This window comes from Sinohyriopsis cumingii, unplaced genomic scaffold (assembly GCF_028554795.1).
Source record: "Sinohyriopsis cumingii isolate HCF-2022 unplaced genomic scaffold, ASM2855479v2 utg000349l, whole genome shotgun sequence".
NCBI classification, from domain to species: Eukaryota; Metazoa; Mollusca; class Bivalvia; order Unionida; family Unionidae; genus Sinohyriopsis; species Sinohyriopsis cumingii.
The window spans coordinates 403,201-427,115 of NW_028315889.1; the positions used below are offsets into that span (position 1 = coordinate 403,201).

The 23,915-nt window shown below is 37.2% G+C and overlaps 1 protein-coding gene across 1 annotated transcript in view; it reads left to right on the forward strand.

The window, feature by feature from the left end:
• The window catches only part of LOC149774298 (E-selectin-like), a 57,475-nt gene extending 35,076 nt beyond the window's left edge, over positions 1 to 22,399 (forward strand). The window contains exon 9 of the mRNA XM_089945392.1: positions 17,664 to 22,399. The gene's annotated coding sequence lies outside the window, so the exon portion shown is untranslated. The remainder of the gene's footprint in view (positions 1 to 17,663) is intronic.
• The last annotated feature ends 1,516 nt before the right edge of the window (positions 22,400 to 23,915 follow it).

Sequence of the window (23,915 nt, forward strand, 5' to 3'; positions counted from 1 at the left end):
GTGAGATGGCAGTGATCCGGAACGGTGAGCGCTTTAGACCACTCGGCCACTCTGTGCCCCCTGATGTGTGTATAATGGAATAGTAAAGTATAAGTCTGAGAATAAAATAATCAAGAGGAAAAAGAAAGAAGAAAAAAATTTGTTTTATTGCCGAGTGCATGTTTTTTGTGCATTTTATACCTCGTAGTTTCAGTAGATTGTATATGTACCCCGGTGTTTGTGTTTTCGTAATTTTCTATGTCTTGCCCTTACCTTTGGGGAGATCCGATGCGATCCGTGCTGTCCGTGTCACGTAGCTTAGGCATCGTACCATCATATGCTCCTTAATCAGTATGCTAAATATCTGTTCCACTGTTTTTGTTCTGTTTGTACCTATCGATGTTATTGCTTGTATTAGCTTCTACGAGGCATTCAGTGTTTTTATTAGTATGCTATTTTTTTAGTACTCTGTATTTATGTTGCTCGAGAATACCAAACCATGCAGAGAAGCTTTTTTAAGATGTACCTCTCGTATCGTGTCTGTTTTTGTTTCTATATCATATCAAATGAAGTTATTGTTTTGTTTTATTTGGAATAATTATATGTCGAAGTTTATAATAGTTATAGTTGTTCATATAATCTTGATATAAGAATATAGTTAAAAAAATTACAGTTACAAAAACTATGTAGAGAAGCTCCTTTAGGACAAATTCTATAGGAGAGTTGATACCTGTCGCGTCTTGTCTATTTCTGTTAGTAGTGAATGGGGGCACCCTACCGACAATGGGAATTACCATTAAAAACACCCCTGGGGCACTCTACCGACAATGGAAATTTAACATGGCGAAAAATCGTGGGGCACTCTACCGACAAGGGGATTTAACATGGGAATAAATCGTGGGTCACTCTACCGACAAGGGGAATTTAACATGGGGAATAGAGTTTGGGCTTGTTTAGGGACAAGGGGAATTTAACATGGGATTTTTTTAAATTTAAAAAAATTTTTTTTTAAAAAAGGGTAGGCAATTCAAAGACTATCTCTTTTCGAGAAATATGGCTGGCCCTGAAAAGGGCCTTTGGGTTTTCTTCTTCTTCTTCTAATTTCTTCTTTTTCTCCACCAAGTTCTTATTTTATCTCCTACACTCTTTTTCTTCTTTTTTTCTCCTCCTCTTGTTTCTTCTCTTCCTCTTTTTTCTTCTCTTCCTCCTCCTCTTCTTTCTTCCTCTTCTCATTTTCTTCTTCTTTTTCAATTTTTTCGTTCCATTTTGTGACGATCGTCGATAAATACCTATGTATCTATAATCAGCTGAAATTCCTATGAAATCCCACTATCTATTTATAGCTCCAACTTGTGGGTTTTTCCTTTGGAAAATCCCACTATCTTTTTATAGCCTCAGCTTGAGTGACGTTCCTGTTTATCAATTCTAGTATATATGTATAGCTACAAAATGTGGAAATCCCCAAGTCGATATTTATAGTCTCGAAATTTCCAGCGTCAGTGACGTCACTGTACTGAACACTAGGGATAAAATATCAACAGTGTTGCAAGTGGCTGACCTGAATACGCGCTACTGTAGGTAGGTAGGTAGAGTGTATCTGATAGGGATAAAGTGAGTTTTATACGGACAAACAGAGACCAATAGACACACACACAACGTACGCGCGCAGACACACACACACACACAAACACACAAACACACACACACACACAACGTACGCGCGCCGACATACTCACACACACACACACATACTCACACACACACACACACACAACGTACGCGCGCAGACATACTCACACACACACATAAACACACACACTATAAAATAGATAAAATTAGTAACTACTTACAATATCAACTTCTGTGACGATCGTCGATAAATACCTATGTATCTATAATCAGCTGAAATTCCTATGAAATCCCACTATCTATTTATAGCTCCAACTTGTGGGTTTTTCCTTTGGAAAATCCCACTATCTTTTTATAGCCTCAGCTTGAGTGACGTTCCTGTTTATGAATTCTAGTATATATGTATAGCTACAAAATGTGGAAATCCCCAAGTCGATATTTATAGTCTCGAAATTTCCAGCGTCAGTGACGTCACTGTACTGAACACTAGGGATGAAATATCAACGGTGTTGCAAGTGGCTGACCTGAATACGCGCTACTGCAGGTAGGTAGGTAGAGTGTATCTGATAGGGATAAAGTGAGTTTTATACGGACAAACAGAGACCAATAGACACACACAACGTACGCGCGCAGACACACACACACAAACACACACACAAACACACACACACACACACACAACGTACGCGCGCCGACATACTCACACACACACACATACTCTCTCTCTCACACACACACACACACACACACACACAGAAACACACAACGTACGCGCGCAGACATACTCACACACACACACACACATAAACACACACACACTATAAAATAGATAAAATTAGTAACTACTTACAATATCAACTTCTGTGACGATCGTCGATAAATACCTATGTATCTATAATCAGCTGAAATTCCTATGAAATCCCACTATCTATTTATAGCTCCAACTTGTGGGTTTTTCCTTTGGAAAATCCCACTATCTTTTTATAGCCTCAGCTTGAGTGACGTTCCTGTTTATCAATTCTGGTATATATGTATAGCTACAAAATGTGGAAATCCCCAAGTCGATATTTATAGTCTCGAAATTTCCAGCGTCAGTGACGTCACTGTACTGAACACTAGGGATAAAATATCAACGGTGTTGCAAGTGGCTGACCTGAATACGCGCTACTGCAGGTAGGTAGGTAGAGTGTATCTGATAGGGATAAAGTGAGTTTTATACGGACAAACAGAGACCAATAGACACACACAACGTACGCGCGCAGACACACACACACAAACACACACACACAAACACACACACACACACACAACGTACGCGCGCCGACATACTCACACACACACACATACTCTCTCTCTCACACACACACACACACACACACACACAGAAACACACAACGTACGCGCGCAGACATACTCACACACACACACACATAAACACACACACACTATAAAATAGATAAAATTAGTAACTACTTACAATATCAACTTCTGTGACGATCGTCGATAAATACCTATGTATCTATAATCAGCTGAAATTCCTATGAAATCCCACTATCTATTTATAGCTCCAACTTGTGGGTTTTTCCTTTGGAAAATCCCACTATCTTTTTATAGCCTCAGCTTGAGTGACGTTCCTGTTTATGAATTCTAGTATATATGTATAGCTACAAAATGTGGAAATCCCCAAGTCGATATTTATAGTCTCGAAATTTCCAGCGTCAGTGACGTCACTGTACTGAACACTAGGGATAAAATATCAACGGTGTTGCAAGTGGCTGACCTGAATACGCGCTACTGTAGGTAGGTAGGTAGAGTGTATCTGATAGGGATAAAGTGAGTTTTATACGGACAAACAGAGACCAATAGACACACACAACGTACGCGCGCAGACACACACACACGCACACACACACAAACACACAAACACACACACACACACACACAACGTACGTGCGCCGACATACTCACACACACACACATACTCTCTCTCACACACACAGACACACTCACACACAGAAACACACAACGTACGCGCGCAGACATACTCACACACACACATAAACACACACACGATAAAATAGATAAAATTAGTAACTACTTACAATATCAACTTCTGTGACGATCGTCGATAAATACCTATATATCTATAATCAGCTGAAATTCCTATGAAATCCCACTATCTATTTATAGCTCCAACTTGTGGGTTTTTCCTTTGGAAAATCCCACTATCTTTTTATAGCCTCAGCTTGAGTGACGTTCCTGTTTATCAATTCTAGTATATATGTATAGCTACAAAATGTGGAAATCCCCAAGTCGATATTTATAGTCTCGAAATTTCCAGCGTCAGTGACGTCACTGTACTGAACACTAGGGATGAAATATCAACAGTGTTGCAAGTGGCTGACCTGAATACGCGCTACTGCAGGTAGGTAGGTAGAGTGTATCTGATAGGGATAAAGTGAGTTTTATACGGACAAACAGAGACCAATAGACACACACAACGTACGCGCGCAGACACACACACACAAACACACACACACACAAACACACAAACACACACACACAACGTACGCGCGCCGACATACTCACACACACACACATACTCTCACACACACACACACACACAGAAACACACAACGTACGTGCGCAGACATACTCACACACACACACACATAAACACACACACTATAAAATAGATAAAATTAGTAACTACTTACAATATCAACTTCTGTGACGATCGTCGATAAATACCTATGTATCTATAATCAGCTGAAATTCCTATGAAATCCCACTATCTATTTATAGCTCCAACTTGTGGGTTTTTCCTTTGGAAAATCCCACTATCTTTTTATAGCCTCAGCTTGAGTGACGTTCCTGTTTATGAATTCTAGTATATATGTATAGCTACAAAATGTGGAAATCCCCAAGTCGATATTTATAGTCTCGAAATTTCCAGCGTCAGTGACGTCACTGTACTGAACACTAGGGATAAATATCAACAGTGTTGCAAGTGGCTGACCTGAATGCACGCTACTGCAGGTAGGTAGGTAGAGTGTATCTGATAGGGATAAAGTGAGTTTTATACGGACAAACAGAGACCAATACACACACCCACACAACGTACGCGCGCAGACACACACACACACACACACACACACACATACATACACACACACATACAGAGGGAAGAGGAAAAAACAAACCCCAAATATACTATCAACACAGAAGGGAGATGATACAAACCCCAAATAAACTATCCACACAAACGTACGCGAACGCATACAAACCCCAAATATACTATCAACACAGAAGGGAGATGATACAAACCCCAAATAAACTATCCACACAAACGTACGCGAACGCATACAAACCCAAAATATACTATCAACACAGAAGGGAGATGATACAAACCCCAAATAAACTATCCACACAAACGTACGCGAACGCATACAAACCCCAAATATATATCAACACAGATTGAAGAAGTAAAAGTTTTTTGAAAGCACCTAAGCCCTCACCTGCAATGACCAACTCTGCCAAACACCTACACCCCACCCCACCCCACCCCCCACTCCCAACACTACAAAACCCATTTAACCCGTTATTTTATGGCATCAGTGTGTGATTTAGGAAACATCAAGACACAAAATAATGGAGGAATAGACTGACTATTGTTTACCGACTTGCATGCCTAAAGAGCGTGCGTGAAGGAAAACATCCTTCCATTTCAATTCTAACTAAAACATGATCCAGAGGGATAGAGATAGGTGAAAGGGCACAATTTCATAAAGTGTGAGTAGAAAACAAAACACGCCATCCTTATTATACAATGTCAAGACCAAGAGACACGTACGTGTTCTTTCTGGTCTATTCTCTTTTAGAAGGTAGTATGAAATTTCACATCAGGGCCAACGCATCGGCTCACATTGTCAATTTTTCCATTTCCATGTCTTTACTGGCACAAGTTCTTCATCATCTTCAATTTCTTCTTCTGAATCCCTCTTCTCTGTTTCGTTTTGTTTTTGTTTCTTCTCTTTTCTCGTAGGGCACTCTGAATTCCAGTGTCCTTTCTCCTGACAACGATATTAGGTATCTTGACTTTTGTCTCTCTTTCTTAGACGAAGCAGGTATTCTGGAGACAAATACCCATTTACCTTTGCAGATATAGCAAACTTCATTAGCACTTACACACTTTCGTATGACTCTCATCAAATCAACGATCAAAAGAGTAAGTTTTGTTGCCACTTTCGCATGTGAATTATGCTTTCGTATGACTTTTAGCAAATATTTGACCAGCAGGTCGATCTGTGCTGACTCTTCCATCTTCTTGATCGTTTGAGAGCGGAATGAATACTCTGACGCTAAGACACTCTCCTTATATACAGGGACATGCTGCGTATGAAACCTAGTCAAATGTAATTTTGCAATAAGATGAAACGATTTCATTGAGGAAGTAAAAAGCAATGATGTACCGTATCGCCTCACACAAAACCTGAAGTGTTAGTTCAAATCCGTGTCAGCGATTTCGAAGACGACATAACTGAGCTTTAATCAATGCTCTCCAATTATGCCACAAAACCACGAGTCCTGATTCACGCCAAAAGAAATTTCGTTCGGTCCATAAAAAATAGTATCATATCTGAGAAACGCAAAAAGGAACTTCCAGAAAACTGAGAAAGACGGCTTACACCTACAACGTAAATGTATGAGTTCAAGTAGTGCGTAAAACTTAGTCAAATTAAATTTTTATAGTCAAGACGAAACGATCTCTTTTCGAACAAGAAAGCAGACACCAAGCGACAATGGCAATCCGTGTCACACAACACTTTTCAAAATGTATATTATCAGAGGTTTGTTCTAGCGATCTGCACGGTTAAATTAAATGTTGATGTATTTTGCAATAAGACGGACACAATTTCCATGGGATCGCCCATGGTACGAATGTTCGTGCATTAGTTTAATTTTTAAAAATATTTTTTTTATATAAATCGCCTATAGGATAGACCCAGTAAAGCATGGCCATTCTCGTCACTGTCTGAATAGCTACTCAAGTCAATTCGAAGCGAACGCGGTAAGAAAATAAGTATAGCCAATGAAATGGCTTACAACGGGTGATGCATTGTTTTGTTCTAGGACTGTGTGGCATAATAATCCCTATGTTCTTACGTTGTTACCATTACAGTGCAGACAGACTGAAATGTGAACTTACAAGCCCTCTTTGTGTGTGTTGTACCATTTCCTCTTACCACATCAAAATACTGAGCGTCACAGTATTGGTTCGCGTTTTCAAACTGACCATTTTTTTTATATCTCACTTAAACATTTCGACATAAACACTCACACTCACATCGGTAGAGTCAGAACAGACGTGTTACAGTATTGAGGGGCATGTTATCTTTTCGTTTTCAAACTAATAAATTTGGGGCTTGTATGAAGTAAAGAACCGAAAGTACAGTGAAACTCAAGGATGATGACCCAATCTGTCTGTCTATTGATGCGTGTATTTACTTAAGAAGAAATATGACCTCTAAAACACAAAGAGATACGGCAAGCATGATTAGATCAAACACAACGATGTTTTCCTTCACGCCCGTGTAATTTAGAGTTTCAATCGTCTTTGAAGACAAACTTGGTCTCCTTTTGTAGGGCTTGAAATAATAAAAGAAACTGAAAAATCTTAAGCACTTTGCTATAGATAATTTCATCAACAGACTAAACAACATAAATACCGTTACAACAATAGAAAGCCTTAAATCTTCTATCAAAAAGAAATGCATGAAAAAAATTAAAGATTAACGATAACTAACCAATGAAACCGAATTTAACAAAGGCAATGACATGTGAACAAATGCCTCTCACTTTGGAAAGGTAGGCGAATGTACTCTGTCATGCACCATCAACTTGAAAAAAATTATAAACAGAGAGAAACCTGAATTCAAAATTCAGTTGTTTCTTTTTCTTCAAAATTGTTTCGTTTCTTTTTTCTTTTTTTTGGAACAAATCTAAGCACTAATATAGAGTGGAAAAGGGAAAATGCACATACAAGCTTTGATATTTCTGAAAAAATGAGGGGATATTCCTAACGTTCATAACCACCTATATATGCTTGGACTTGTCTGTGACTTATCCACAAAACAAGATGTACATATTTCTGGTCAAGCTGCAAGTGTGTGCGTGTTTTTGAAAATGGTAAAAATGGGATATACAATTTTCTCGTGACACTTATAAAGTGAAGAGTCTGTGCAAGTGTCAAAAGCCGAGGTCATATAAGTTTTGTATTTTGTACGGCTTGTAAAGATTTCCACTTTAGAAAATGTGAAGTATCACAAGTTATTATCACAAACAGAAGTGGAACATAGGGGCTTGCAAGAAAGAAAATAACCCAGACAGTTGGTGTCATCAAGAGTGCTAGAGACGGTACCCGAACTTGCTTGCTTGCTTACTTGAATTAAAGTGATTTTCGCTCTAATGGAGCATGTATCACGGGTTTAATAACGCACCGCGTGATTTTTAATTACTCCTGGGGAAGGAAAGAGAGCCTCATCCCCCCAGGCTTTTATGTACTCACAGACTACTTTTAAATTTAGCCAATCAGGTGTAGGACTAACTAGTCCTTAACAACCTGACTGAAAGGCTTTAAACATGAGTGGGAATTGTCTCACCACACACTCATTTTTCTGTCCGAGTGTGGTAAAGGAGGAAAAAGGTGCTCAGCAAGACAGCCATGGATGTTAAGTACTCACCAAAACGCTAGCCCGTACTTATTTCAAATCAAGTCGTGTCACCAAAAAAGACGACGTGTACGACATCAAAGGCATTGTCAAACGCAGAATACCTCAGTGCTAACTGGCTAGGTCTGCATTTCTTGCTCCCGCTGCTGTTGCGTATATTTCTTCCCTCCACACCGAGTTCTGGGCCTAATTCTTTAAATTTCGTTGTACCCGAACTTACATTATCCATATTATCACCAACAAAAAAAAAACAAAAAAAAAACAAAAAAAAACGCACAGACCTAAAAGAAACACTCACTCACTTTTTACAGAACATTACTATTTTTAAAATTTTGATAAGCGACGGAAACGAACAACTTAGAGTCACACTTTCTAACCAAGATAAAGAAATCATGTGCTGATAGACTCACTTCTGTATTTTTTCTTCTAACTGACTAACATATCATAGGCAATGGAATGTTATTTCTTTTCGAGAGTATGGGGTAGCCCTAAAAATTTTTTGGGGAACTTGAAGCTATGGCTATGGCGATCGCTTCAAGTTCCCCAAAAAATTTTTAGGGCTACCCCATACTCTCGAAAAGAAATAACATTCCATTGCCTATGATATGTTAGTCAGTTAGAAGAAAAAATACAGAAGTGAGTCTATCAGCACATGATTTCTTTATCTTGGTTAGAAAGTGTGACTCTAAGTTGTTCGTTTCCGTCGCTTATCAAAATTTTAAAAATAGTAATGTTCTGTAAAAAGTGAGTGAGTGTTTCTTTTAGGTCTGTGCGTTTTTTTTTTGTTTTTTTTTTGTTTTTTTTTTGTTGGTGATAATATGGATAATGTAAGTTCGGGTACAACGAAATTTAAAGAATTAGGCCCAGAACTCGGTGTGGAGGGAAGAAATATACGCAACAGCAGCGGGAGCAAGAAATGCAGACCTAGCCAGTTAGCACTGAGGTATTCTGCGTTTGACAATGCCTTTGATGTCGTACACGTCGTCTTTTTTGGTGACACGACTTGATTTGAAATAAGTACGGGCTAGCGTTTTGGTGAGTACTTAACATCCATGGCTGTCTTGCTGAGCACCTTTTTCCTCCTTTACCACACTCGGACAGAAAAATGAGTGTGTGGTGAGACAATTCCCACTCATGTTTAAAGCCTTTCAGTCAGGTTGTTAAGGACTAGTTAGTCCTACACCTGATTGGCTAAATTTAAAAGTAGTCTGTGAGTACATAAAAGCCTGGGGGGATGAGGCTCTCTTTCCTTCCCCAGGAGTAATTAAAAATCACGCGGTGCGTTATTAAACCCGTGATACATGCTCCATTAGAGCGAAAATCACTTTAATTCAAGTAAGCAAGCAAGCAAGTTCGGGTACCGTCTCTAGCACTCTTGATGACACCAACTGTCTGGGTTATTTTCTTTCTTGCAAGCCCCTATGTTCCACTTCTGTTTGTGATAATAACTTGTGATACTTCACATTTTCTAAAGTGGAAATCTTTACAAGCCGTACAAAATACAAAACTTATATGACCTCGGCTTTTGACACTTGCACAGACTCTTCACTTTATAAGTGTCACGAGAAAATTGTATATCCCATTTTTACCATTTTCAAAAACACGCACACACTTGCAGCTTGACCAGAAATATGTACATCTTGTTTTGTGGATAAGTCACAGACAAGTCCAAGCATATATAGGTGGTTATGAACGTTAGGAATATCCCCTCATTTTTTCAGAAATATCAAAGCTTGTATGTGCATTTTCCCTTTTCCACTCTATATTAGTGCTTAGATTTGTTCCAAAAAAAAGAAAAAAGAAACGAAACAATTTTGAAGAAAAAGAAACAACTGAATTTTGAATTCAGGTTTCTCTCTGTTTATAATTTTTTTCAAGTTGATGGTGCATGACAGAGTACATTCGCCTACCTTTCCAAAGTGAGAGGCATTTGTTCACATGTCATTGCCTTTGTTAAATTCGGTTTCATTGGTTAGTTATCGTTAATCTTTAATTTTTTTCATGCATTTCTTTTTGATAGAAGATTTAAGGCTTTCTATTGTTGTAACGGTATTTATGTTGTTTAGTCTGTTGATGAAATTATCTATAGCAAAGTGCTTAAGATTTTTCAGTTTCTTTTATTATTTCAAGCCCTACAAAAGGAGACCAAGTTTGTCTTCAAAGACGATTGAAACTCTAAATTACACGGGCGTGAAGGAAAACATCGTTGTGTTTGATCTAATCATGCTTGCCGTATCTCTTTGTGTTTTAGAGGTCATATTTCTTCTTAAGTAAATACACGCATCAATAGACAGACAGATTGGGTCATCATCCTTGAGTTTCACTGTACTTTCGGTTCTTTACTTCATACAAGCCCCAAATTTATTAGTTTGAAAACGAAAAGATAACATGCCCCTCAATACTGTAACACGTCTGTTCTGACTCTACCGATGTGAGTGTGAGTGTTTATGTCGAAATGTTTAAGTGAGATATAAAAAAAATGGTCAGTTTGAAAACGCGAACCAATACTGTGACGCTCAGTATTTTGATGTGGTAAGAGGAAATGGTACAACACACACAAAGAGGGCTTGTAAGTTCACATTTCAGTCTGTCTGCACTGTAATGGTAACAACGTAAGAACATAGGGATTATTATGCCACACAGTCCTAGAACAAAACAATGCATCACCCGTTGTAAGCCATTTCATTGGCTATACTTATTTTCTTACCGCGTTCGCTTCGAATTGACTTGAGTAGCTATTCAGACAGTGACGAGAATGGCCATGCTTTACTGGGTCTATCCTATAGGCGATTTATATAAAAAAAATATTTTTAAAAATTAAACTAATGCACGAACATTCGTACCATGGGCGATCCCATGGAAATTGTGTCCGTCTTATTGCAAAATACATCAACATTTAATTTAACCGTGCAGATCGCTAGAACAAACCTCTGATAATATACATTTTGAAAAGTGTTGTGTGACACGGATTGCCATTGTCGCTTGGTGTCTGCTTTCTTGTTCGAAAAGAGATCGTTTCGTCTTGACTATAAAAATTTAATTTGACTAAGTTTTACGCACTACTTGAACTCATACATTTACGTTGTAGGTGTAAGCCGTCTTTCTCAGTTTTCTGGAAGTTCCTTTTTGCGTTTCTCAGATATGATACTATTTTTTATGGACCGAACGAAATTTCTTTTGGCGTGAATCAGGACTCGTGGTTTTGTGGCATAATTGGAGAGCATTGATTAAAGCTCAGTTATGTCGTCTTCGAAATCGCTGACACGGATTTGAACTAACACTTCAGGTTTTGTGTGAGGCGATACGGTACATCATTGCTTTTTACTTCCTCAATGAAATCGTTTCATCTTATTGCAAAATTACATTTGACTAGGTTTCATACGCAGCATGTCCCTGTATATAAGGAGAGTGTCTTAGCGTCAGAGTATTCATTCCGCTCTCAAACGATCAAGAAGATGGAAGAGTCAGCACAGATCGACCTGCTGGTCAAATATTTGCTAAAAGTCATACGAAAGCATAATTCACATGCGAAAGTGGCAACAAAACTTACTCTTTTGATCGTTGATTTGATGAGAGTCATACGAAAGTGTGTAAGTGCTAATGAAGTTTGCTATATCTGCAAAGGTAAATGGGTATTTGTCTCCAGAATACCTGCTTCGTCTAAGAAAGAGAGACAAAAGTCAAGATACCTAATATCGTTGTCAGGAGAAAGGACACTGGAATTCAGAGTGCCCTACGAGAAAAGAGAAGAAACAAAAACAAAACGAAACAGAGAAGAGGGATTCAGAAGAAGAAATTGAAGATGATGAAGAACTTGTGCCAGTAAAGACATGGAAATGGAAAAATTGACAATGTGAGCCGATGCGTTGGCCCTGATGTGAAATTTCATACTACCTTCTAAAAGAGAATAGACCAGAAAGAACACGTACGTGTCTCTTGGTCTTGACATTGTATAATAAGGATGGCGTGTTTTGTTTTCTACTCACACTTTATGAAATTGTGCCCTTTCACCTATCTCTATCCCTCTGGATCATGTTTTAGTTAGAATTGAAATGGAAGGATGTTTTCCTTCACGCACGCTCTTTAGGCATGCAAGTCGGTAAACAATAGTCAGTCTATTCCTCCATTATTTTGTGTCTTGATGTTTCCTAAATCACACACTGATGCCATAAAATAACGGGTTAAATGGGTTTTGTAGTGTTGGGAGTGGGGGGTGGGGTGGGGTGTAGGTGTTTGGCAGAGTTGGTCATTGCAGGTGAGGGCTTAGGTGCTTTCAAAAAACTTTTACTTCTTCAATCTGTGTTGATATATATTTGGGGTTTGTATGCGTTCGCGTACGTTTGTGTGGATAGTTTATTTGGGGTTTGTATCATCTCCCTTCTGTGTTGATAGTATATTTTGGGTTTGTATGCGTTCGCGTACGTTTGTGTGGATAGTTTATTTGGGGTTTGTATCATCTCCCTTCTGTGTTGATAGTATATTTGGGGTTTGTTTTTTCCTCTTCCCTCTGTATGTGTGTGTGTGTGTATGTGTGTGTGTGCGTGTGTGTGTGTGTGTGTGTCTGCGCGCGTACGTTGTGTGGGTGTGTGTATTGGTCTCTGTTTGTCCGTATAAAACTCACTTTATCCCTATCAGATACACTCTACCTACCTACCTGCAGTAGCGCGTATTCAGGTCAGCCACTTGCAACACCGTTGATATTTTATCCCTAGTGTTCAGTACAGTGACGTCACTGACGCTGGAAATTTCGAGACTATAAATATCGACTTGGGGATTTCCACATTTTGTAGCTATACATATATACTAGAATTGATAAACAGGAACGTCACTCAAGCTGAGGCTATAAAAAGATAGTGGGATTTTCCAAAGGAAAAACCCACAAGTTGGAGCTATAAATAGATAGTGGGATTTCATAGGAATTTCAGCTGATTATAGATACATAGGTATTTATCGACGATCGTCACAGAAGTTGATATTGTAAGTAGTTACTAATTTTATCTATTTTATAGTGTGTGTGTGTTTATGTGTGTGTGTGTGTGTGAGTATGTCTGCGCGCGTACGTTGTGTGTTTCTGTGTGTGTGTGTGTGTGTGTGTGTGTGAGAGAGAGAGTATGTGTGTGTGTGTGAGTATGTCGGCGCGCGTACGTTGTGTGTGTGTGTGTGTGTTTGTGTGTGTGTTTGTGTGTGTGTGTCAGCGCGCGTACGTTGTGTGTGTCTATTGGTCTCTGTTTGTCCGTATAAAACTCACTTTATCCCTATCAGATACACTCTACCTACTTACCTGCAGTAGCGCGTATTCAGGTCAGCCACTTGCAACACCGTTGATATTTTATCCCTAGTGTTCAGTACAGTGACGTCACTGACGCTGGAAATTTCGAGACTATAAATATCGACTTGGGGATTTCCACATTTTGTAGCTATACATATATACTAGAATTCATAAACAGGAACGTCACTCAAGCTGAGGCTATAAAAAGATAGTGGGATTTTCCAAAGGAAAAACCCACAAGTTGGAGCTATAAATATATAGTGGGATTTCATAGGAATTTCAGCTGATTATAGATACATAGGTATTTATCGACGATCGTCACAGAAGTTGATATTGTAAGTAGTTACTAATTTTATCTATTTTATAGTGTGTGTGTTTATGTGTGTGTGTGAGTATGTCTGCGCGCGTACGTTGTGTGTGTGTGTGTGTGTGAGTATGTGTGTGTGTGTGTGAGTATGTCGGCGCGCGTACGTTGTGTGTGTGTGTGTGTTTGTGTGTTTGTGTGTGTGTGTGTGTGTCTGCGCGCGTACGTTGTGTGTGTGTCTATTGGTCTCTGTTTGTCCGTATAAAACTCACTTTATCCCTATCAGATACACTCTACCTACCTACCTACAGTAGCGCGTATTCAGGTCAGCCACTTGCAACACTGTTGATATTTTATCCCTAGTGTTCAGTACAGTGACGTCACTGACGCTGGAAATTTCGAGACTATAAATATCGACTTGGGGATTTCCACATTTTGTAGCTATACATATATACTAGAATTGATAAACAGGAACGTCACTCAAGCTGAGGCTATAAAAAGATAGTGGGATTTTCCAAAGGAAAAACCCACAAGTTGGAGCTATAAATAGATAGTGGGATTTCATAGGAATTTCAGCTGATTATAGATACATAGGTATTTATCGACGATCGTCACAAAATGGAACGAAAAAATTGAAAAAGAAGAAGAAAATGAGAAGAGGAAGAAAGAAGAGGAGGAGGAAGAGAAGAAAGAAGAGGAAGAGAAGAAACAAGAGGAGGAGAAAAAAAGAAGAAAAAGAGTGTAGGAGATAAAATAAGAACTTGGTGGAGAAAAAGAAGAAATTAGAAGAAGAAGAAGAAAACCCAAAGGCCCTTTTCAGGGCCAGCCATATTTCTCGAAAAGAGATAGTCTTTGAATTGCCTACCCTTTTTTTAAAAAAAAATTTTTTTAAATTTAAAAAAATCCCATGTTAAATTCCCCTTGTCCCTAAACAAGCCCAAACTCTATTCCCCATGTTAAATTCCCCTTGTCGGTAGAGTGACCCACGATTTATTCCCATGTTAAATCCCCTTGTCGGTAGAGTGCCCCACGATTTTTCGCCATGTTAAATTTCCATTGTCGGTAGAGTGCCCCAGGGGTGTTTTTAATGGTAATTCCCATTGTCGGTAGGGTGCCCCCATTCACTACTTCTGTTTGTATATCATATTTTAAAAACATTAAATTAATTATAACATCTACGTATCATTTCTAAAGGTTTTCATAATTTCGTTAGTAAAGTGTGTTAGTTCGGGTTATATTTTCTTATCAATGATGTAATTTGTATATAGTAATTGTTTAGATTCCGCTCCCCCGTATTTATTTATAATCTTATTCACGATTCTACACCCGTCTGTAGAAGTTTGGATACATCTTAAAATAATAGAATTTTTTAAAATCTGTATGGTTGTTACCGCTGCAGTGTGGTATGGTTCTTATTAGGTGCCTGTTGAAGGCCACCTCTCCAGTCACCCTTTTGTCATGCAGGTACAGGAACATCCTACTTTGTATGGAGGTCGATCATATATCTGCTCATTTATTCCATCTATTCTCCCAGTTTAAATTTGGTTGCCGTTGCTCTGTCTCGTGGTTCTCTTTGAATATTGTATCATTTACTATGTTATACATGTTTGTATCTCCAATCCAAATCTCACTATTGTCTCTGTGCGTATATATTAAATCTGTTATTCTTTTACCACATCTCAGTGGTTCCAGTAACTTTGTAAGTATATTATTTTTTTTAAAAAAGAATGGTCAACTCGGCACAATTATTAATTTAAATAATGCATTTTATTATTCTATATAAAATCTATAATCTTCCCCTCTATGTCCTTCTTCATTGCTTCAGTTAGGTGCACTGTATTCATAATATGGTTGAGTTGACTATACATGTAGGTTCTAGCAACCTGAATACGTTCCATGAGATTGAGTGTTGTTTGTGACCAAATTTCAACCTGCAATTCTATCTTGGTTAGTAGCTCGCGGTAGTTGAGATGAGTTGCGTTCCTCCCATATAATATTCCTAATGCTCTTACATGCTTTTTAATTACGTTCGGAGGTTAACCAGTGTGATTTCTTCTCCAGTTACCCGTCAGTAATATTTCTGTCTTATCATGATTAATTGCTGCCCCATTGGCTTTTCCGAATTGTGTGAATTCATATTGTAAATGCTTAAAAGAGAATTCGGTTCTGGTGAAGATTGCGCAATCGTCAGCATGTAGCATAGTTTAAAATTCCCCTTTCAAATTAAGTATTTTAATTCCAAAAATATTAATATTTGTATTAATGTTAGTAATGATAGTACCTATCTATCTATATATATATATATATATATATATATATATATATATATATATATATATATATATATATATATATATATATATATATATATATATATAACATGTGTCTCCTATAATAAGATTATATCATACATTTTTTGTTCCGTAATTTTGTTAAGTTTCTTACATAAACCATTGATATTCATAGTCATGATTTTTAGGTTTAATCCCTCTATCTTGGCTATGTCAGTGGTTATTTATTGTTTATGGTGGGGGTTCCTTTTAGGTTAAAAATATATTAAAAATTATAATAATCACGTTTATAGAATAGTAATCCATTTTAATTGGTATTTGGTTTCTTTGTTCTGTATTCCTCTAAATTTATTATGCGTTTCTTGTCATCTTTGTTAGGGACACAGTGCGTCTTGTTTCTACTATTTCTTTTGTTCCTTCAGATCTTGCTTCAGTTATTTCTACCAATTTTTTGATCTGGAGACCGGTGCTTTCTGATAAAGTCAATGAATTATATTCATTTTGTGCTGTCGGAGTGGAAGCTGTTCTTTTCCTCTTTTGTGTTTTTGGTGTCGAGTTATTATCAATCGTGTATGTTTTAGTGTTGAGTTCATTCTCAGTTCCTCCCTCTTTAGTTTGGATAGGGAATTCTGAGGTATTCTGCAACATTCCTGTTTCTTCCATTATTTGTTTACCTTGTTTTTAAATATGGGGCTTGCATAAGCACTCTCACAAACCAGAATTTCGTCTACCTTTTGGGTAGGTGCCTCTCCGAATTGCGGCTCTATCAGTACAAAGTACGGATCCATCTTTCTCTCCACTAGCTTTTTTCCTACTTTTGTTGTTGTTGTAATCATTTTAGCTTTTTCATAGCTTTTCTTTTTACCGTAGAACTAGTCTGTTCTGCAAGTCATTAAAGTAGACTGCGGACAATACTCTTCTTAATTTGATGATTAGCTCTACAATTAGTTAATTTATACACAGGCCATGTAGCCATACACTACTACCTGTACGCTCAAGGTATATCGATTTCCCCATCGTAAACACTTTGCTCGTGCATCATGGGATGAACCGAAACTCACCAATAATAGTGGGAATAATGAGTAAACGATTGTCAGAAGAGGAACGTAAGTATCTTGCTGGTGTGTATACATGGGTGCGGTCGGATAGGTAGGTTGGACTAGAGTCCGACAATGAAACGTAGCACAGAGAACAAATTTTGTGTTTGATTCTGGATTGAATGGATAGCCAGTTTAGGGCACATAGCAACGTGGATTATTAATAATCACATTATGTCTGTCCATAGTATCTAGAGGAGTAGAGACACGTATAAGTCCAATGATACCCGGCTTCCACAGGAATAGCTTTAAAAGAAGTTAAAGATCATCATACCAGATATTTCAGTATTTATAGTGAAGCACAACCTTAAACGTGGACATTTCAATATAAACTCTAACTCGTATATTAATCTTTTGTTTCAGATGACGTAAGTGTGCTGTTTGGGAGTTCATATTCTGTATTCCAAACGTTTGCTCACAAGAAAACTCTTTCCCGCAGAAAACCAGATTCTAAAACTGCATTAGAGCTAGTTAGATTATCGACCATAGTCATACTAGGAGTTACGTTTTGTATATCCGTTCAACCTGTGTGATCGAAATGGTATTTATAGTCCTTATCTGCTTCAAATATATTTTATTTTATTTTATTAAAAGAAAAACGCAATATGATTACCAGAAGCATGGAACTGTATTAACTTGCGGGTAAATAGCAAGAAATTAGAATTAATTCATACGAAATATAATTTAGTATCATATCAACATTTCCGTTAATATTATATTATTTACTCCAAAACATTTATTTTTTAATTATTCTTTATACACATCATGTACATACCTATTGATAGGGAACCTTCATATACTTTCAACATATCATAGTTTTATCGCTGGTTGGTAATAAACCCTAATGATTATTACCATTTTTATCATAGCGCTTACAGCCTTTAAATCCACAATCAATCAATGAATTGACCAATCAATCTCCAACCGTCGGAACTGACGATAATTTTAGAAATGACATTGATCAGTCACGCAATGCCTCAATCAGCCATTGGACAGACATTCTCTATAATACTACCCGTCAATATTTCTTGCAGTTTATACCTGTGATAGATGGAGTGTTTGTACCTCCTGGAAATTTACCTGAATTACCTGTAGATTATGACAGTTCGATCGAACGGTTATTACAATTTATGCTTAGAATCTTCAGTGTTAAACTGTACCTTGCTGGAATACGCTGCAACTATATGAGGGAAGGATTTAATAAGCCTTTCGAACAGATTCGATTCTTAGACAATGTATAGAATTGTAAGGGACTTCAAATGACTGCAAAGTACAGTAGTAACTGACACTCATAGAGCGAGACTTCGATAACTTCTTTATCTTGCTGAAGAGAGTCTTCTCCCTTTATAGGCTATGCTATATCATGCCACTGGGATGGGGTTTTTTTTCTTCTTTGTTTTGGGGAATTTACCGCTAGAATTTTGGACGACATACAGGATGTTCAGTTTTTCTTGATCTATCGCATCTTAAAGTCATGTTACGCACATGAAAGATCCGTTTCATCAAGGAGTGTCTATTCAAATTTGTTTGAGCCCTCATTTGTGCCCTTACTCAGCAATGTATTATGATTATCATACTTGGTGACTTAACTGTGTGCTATTTGCATGCAGTTCTTTGCGGAAAGTCCCTCACTAGGTGGAGTATAAGGCTCATAATCCAGGGGCAATTAACTCTTGTTTCCTTTTCACTTAACTTATTTCATCTGTTGATATAACGAAAACAATCAAATAAACAGAGAAGTAAATAATTTGCTTTACTGTAATTTTGTCACTGTAAATCATATATAAAGGTGTAGTTGTTTATCGATAATATATAGATATAGAGAGAATATATAGATATAGAGAGAAAGAAGAACGCGGCAGCAACCACAGTAACTCAGACTTCCCAGTATGTCTGCACCAACTGCAATAGGGACTGTCACTCACGTATAGGCCTGCACAGACACAGCAGACGATGCCAACACCCCAGAGACAGACAACACCCCAAGGGCGCTATTCGCATGGTCTCTCGAGACTGAGTCGCCAATAATTATGATGAAATCATATATGAAGGTGTAGCGGTTTATCGATAATATATAGATATTCTCCACAGTATAGATGTTATCAATATGCATTGTCATAATAAATGTATTTTATTACAAACGATGCATCGGGATACAAAGTGAATAAAATTGAGAAATAAATAAATTAACAAGTCATTCAAATGTCCCGAAAAATATTTTAATTTCATCTTAATATTTTGAAAACTATATATAAATCACTAAATCCCATCACTTTAAATCATGTTCCATTTCATTTATCTAGCTACCTATACGTCATTCATCCTGTATATCTCTCTATTTATTTTTCTATGTAAGGCTATATTTTGTATGTGCAAAAGAACATAAAGATCCTTTCTTTAATATACCGCATCAAAAACTATAAAAGCCGTTAAACATTATTGTTTTTTAATTAATGTATCTTACTTAACATACTAATATATAAAGTTACACTCAGGCAATGGTCTCTCTAAAAGCAAGTAAAGTTGCATAATTTTAACTTTTAGCAAGTTGTAATTATTTAGATTTTTGATTCAGAGGTTATGTAAGAAGACCATTATAAAGTAATGCTTTGGTTTGGCAATGTAATGTGATGTGACTTATATTTAAATTTGATTTATTTTGTTAACGTCATCATTCAACGTTAATTCACAGAGAGAGAGAGAGAGAGAGTTGTTCTGTCGTTATTCCAAATCAATGATCATCTGTCAGTACCTTTGTGGTTTTGAGATAAGGAATGAAATAATACAATATATGAAATGCTCACATGAAAACATACAATCTTATGTCAGTTTAACACGGGAAGCATTTTACAAAGCTGACACTCTCCGATTCTCGCCCTCAGAATTTCCAGTTGTCTAATCTTTTAATTTTCAGAAAAATAAAACAAATGCATTCAAGTTAAGACCCCAACGCACAATCCCTGGAGTTTTTTCCTCTTGGTAGCATCTGTCTGCGTGGGTTCGAGTCTAGGATTCGGCCAATGTGGGTATGTGAGAAAGCTTGCCAGTAGCTTCTCGTGAGTCGGTGGTTTTTCTCGGGGTTTTCCCGGGTTCTTCTTCCACCATTAATACTGGTCGCCATCCATAGCCTATGTTGTGCTGAATAAATGGCGTTAAACCCTTCAACAACAACAATAAAAATCCTCGTGGTATCATGTTTAAAAATAAAAGTCTGAGAGAGCGCGATATTTTGTAGCGGAGACTGCATGCTTTATCAGCATTTTTTTTTTCTGACTTTGAAAACGAATTGAAAAAAGAGAGTTGACTACCAAGTCATTAGCATTTATATCTCCACATAACAGACGTTGACTACCAAGTTATCTTCATTTATAGCTCTACATAACAAACGTAGACTACCAAGTCAACTGGATTTATATATATACATAACAGGCGCTGATTACCTTGCCTGACTTATATCTCTACATGACAGACGTTGGTCTTTTCATTAAAAAAATATATAGTAACAAATTCTTGAATACTTTATCCTGCCTATGTATGTATGTATGCGTTTAAAACAACTGACTTTATAAACATAAAATAAAACTTGATTACAACTTTCAAGTTCTTCTTAGTTACTTTGATATGCAGTGGATTGTATAAAGACAAGTTAAACTGTATAAAGTGCAAAAATATTCCCGACATCTAGACAAATAAAAATGAAATATAAGACTCAACTGTCATGCTAAAGTACACCACATGATACCTGTCATACAGCTAAAAAAGGCATCAATAAATTTTTGTTTCACTTCGCATATCTAACAAGAGCTCTTCGGGCTTGGCTTTTACATCACTGTATGGGCATATCGCTCATTTGAATTTCACAATCTCAGTCATTAGATAAAGGGAGTGTGCTATAATATACGTATAAAATGCACACAGTGGTATACGTGTACAAAATGATCTCAAGCGAAACATATCTATTTCAAACTCACCAAGTGCAAAATGTTACATCTTTGTTACGTATTATGCGCAGACGCAATTAATACTTAAAAACTGAAAGAAATCCGTGTTTCTAAAAATATATTTTAAAAAACGTACATTAAAGTACAATCAGTAAATATGCTAAAAATGAGACTACAATATAGACCTGAAACGAATTCTATCTTTTCCAATAGGAATACTCGCTAAATATATTCTATAAGAATAAAAATATTCGTTGACGGAGGGTTGGGGTTGAGGGGGTATTACCTCCGACGTTTTAACGGTGCCACGGATGGGGGCCTTGGGTTCACCGTCACCAATTTAGTAGTTTTTACGAGCCTGAGTTACCTGCTTAAAGCATAACTAGAATAAATGCACTTAATGTTTTTTGAGAGAGAGAGAGAGAGTAGTTGTTTAACCTTATATTACATGGTGGTATTTTCATAATCCAACATTTCTACTGAATGGTTTTTTATCATCTATCCTTCCATCTGTGAATGCACTATTACGTTTGTACATACATACATACATACATACATACATGCGTGCATGCAGGCATGCAGGCATGCATGCATACATACACCTGTGGACACACTTGTATTTACAGATATGTAGGCATATTAATTAGTACAGGGAAACCTACCTGGATCAGCCATTGCCGGGACAATATGAGTGGCTAGTATAATATATGAGAGTTCTATCTATATACAAACAGTTTAACAGGTGTACCGATCCAGGGTTAACATCGCTCTACATTAGCCAGTTCGATCAAATGAGTTACCTCCCTGTTCAATAAGCATCCTAGCCATTGTTGGAAATTGCTCTCTGGAAGTGGCGGTTTATACTTTTCTTATAGTCGGCAATGGAGAGCACGTCAAGGGACATACTTTTAAGATGCAGTTACCGAACTAGGCTATAGACAGAACTATTTATCTACTAATATCTCCGACATATAACCACGTGTCTCGCAATGGATGGAATGCTAAATAAAGATCAGTTGAAAGGTTGCCATTTTGTATCAAAGTTTTTCCATGTGCAGTTTGTTTATGCACAAAACCTGTCTGACCTAAAGTAGGTTAAATCTCCGATTATAAATGTATAATTAAAACTTCATCATAAAATAAATTGGTCACATCTTCGGTTTTTCTTTTATCTATTATACTGAGCAGAAATTTTCTTTGATAGATAAACGTTGTGGATATGATAACACTCTTTCTTTATCCAGTCTACAAATCTAGTAAATATTGATTCTGCTTTTGTACCATAAAATACGCGATGAAAGAACAGAATGTTTACAAAGAGGGCAGAAATTACGATATTTTTTCGATTTGTTAAGAAAAGTATTACTTACAAATGTTCTGTGTAAATTCTTATTTTGAAAAACATTATGTCCAGTGCATATGGTTACCATGTGAGGATATAAACTGATGTTAATAAAGCTTTTAAATCAAAATTTGTGTACACATTATAATTTAAAGATACTCCGACACTCCGACGCCATACTGGGTCAAGTTAAAGAGACCGTGAACTCATTGAGTCAAAAGGTCATAAGAAGATCAAATATTTACAATATTAGAACTCTGGAAGGTAGGAGTACCTGTTCATTTTCAATGTGATAATATCTAGAACAGTATTCCCTCCATATTAGTACGTGATATTCGTCAGAATGTTACCTGTTTATGTGAATTGACCCAGTTAATCACTGCTATACTTACATGTTACCATGACTACCTCTAACTATGTAATATTTTCCGTTATTCGCTCTCGATTTCAAAGATATTTCTAGAAATGATGCTTCCGTTCATCGCATTTAAATACATTAAATATGTGTCCCACGTGATATCTAATCTTCCTCTTTTGACCCCAGAGCGTGGGAAACGTTTCCTGGATCTTGGTGCAAAATAATGTTTCATGGTCTTTCAGCAAGTTTTCAAATTTGATACCTGACGAGCATACGTTTTCCTCAATTTCCCTGTTTGATAAAATCTGACAAGTTTGTCAGGCCTCCCAAAACCTGGAATGATATTTAGGATTATAATCGATTGAAGACAGTGTTTCCAACAGTTAGGCATCTTCGCCATTATCTTGTTGTTCCTTGCTGGGCCTACTTGTTAGTAGTTGATCCAATGCGTTCTTCGTCGTTGTCTTGGTTTTACATTTCTTCATGGACTTTACGTTAAATGCTAACAATATTGTTTGAATACACAATATAACAACGACATGACGTTAAAATATAATTTATATGATGCTAATGTTTAACTGTTACGATGACACCATATTAAATGAAGAGACGTTTATGCATCTCATAACTCTCTCTCTCTCTCTCTCTCTCTCTCTCTGGTATTCATTGATGGCATCATATACACTCTTTGAGGAGATATATTTTTAGTTGGGGGGGGGAGGTTGTCGCAGATTTCCTTGAATCCTTCAATCCATGGTATATTTCCGTCACTGCTCTCGGAAAAGGCAAGCTCTTGTGTTCTCCGTGTGAATCTTTCAGTTGATCGGTCGGGTGGGAACATGGTATCATCTGTTTGTGATACTGCAGTTCTCCATGGTAGTTCCGTCCCATTATCTTTCTTTAATCGCTCATGAAGTACATCGGAAACTCGCCAGCTTTTTGTTGACATTGTTATGATTTTCCGATGGTACGAT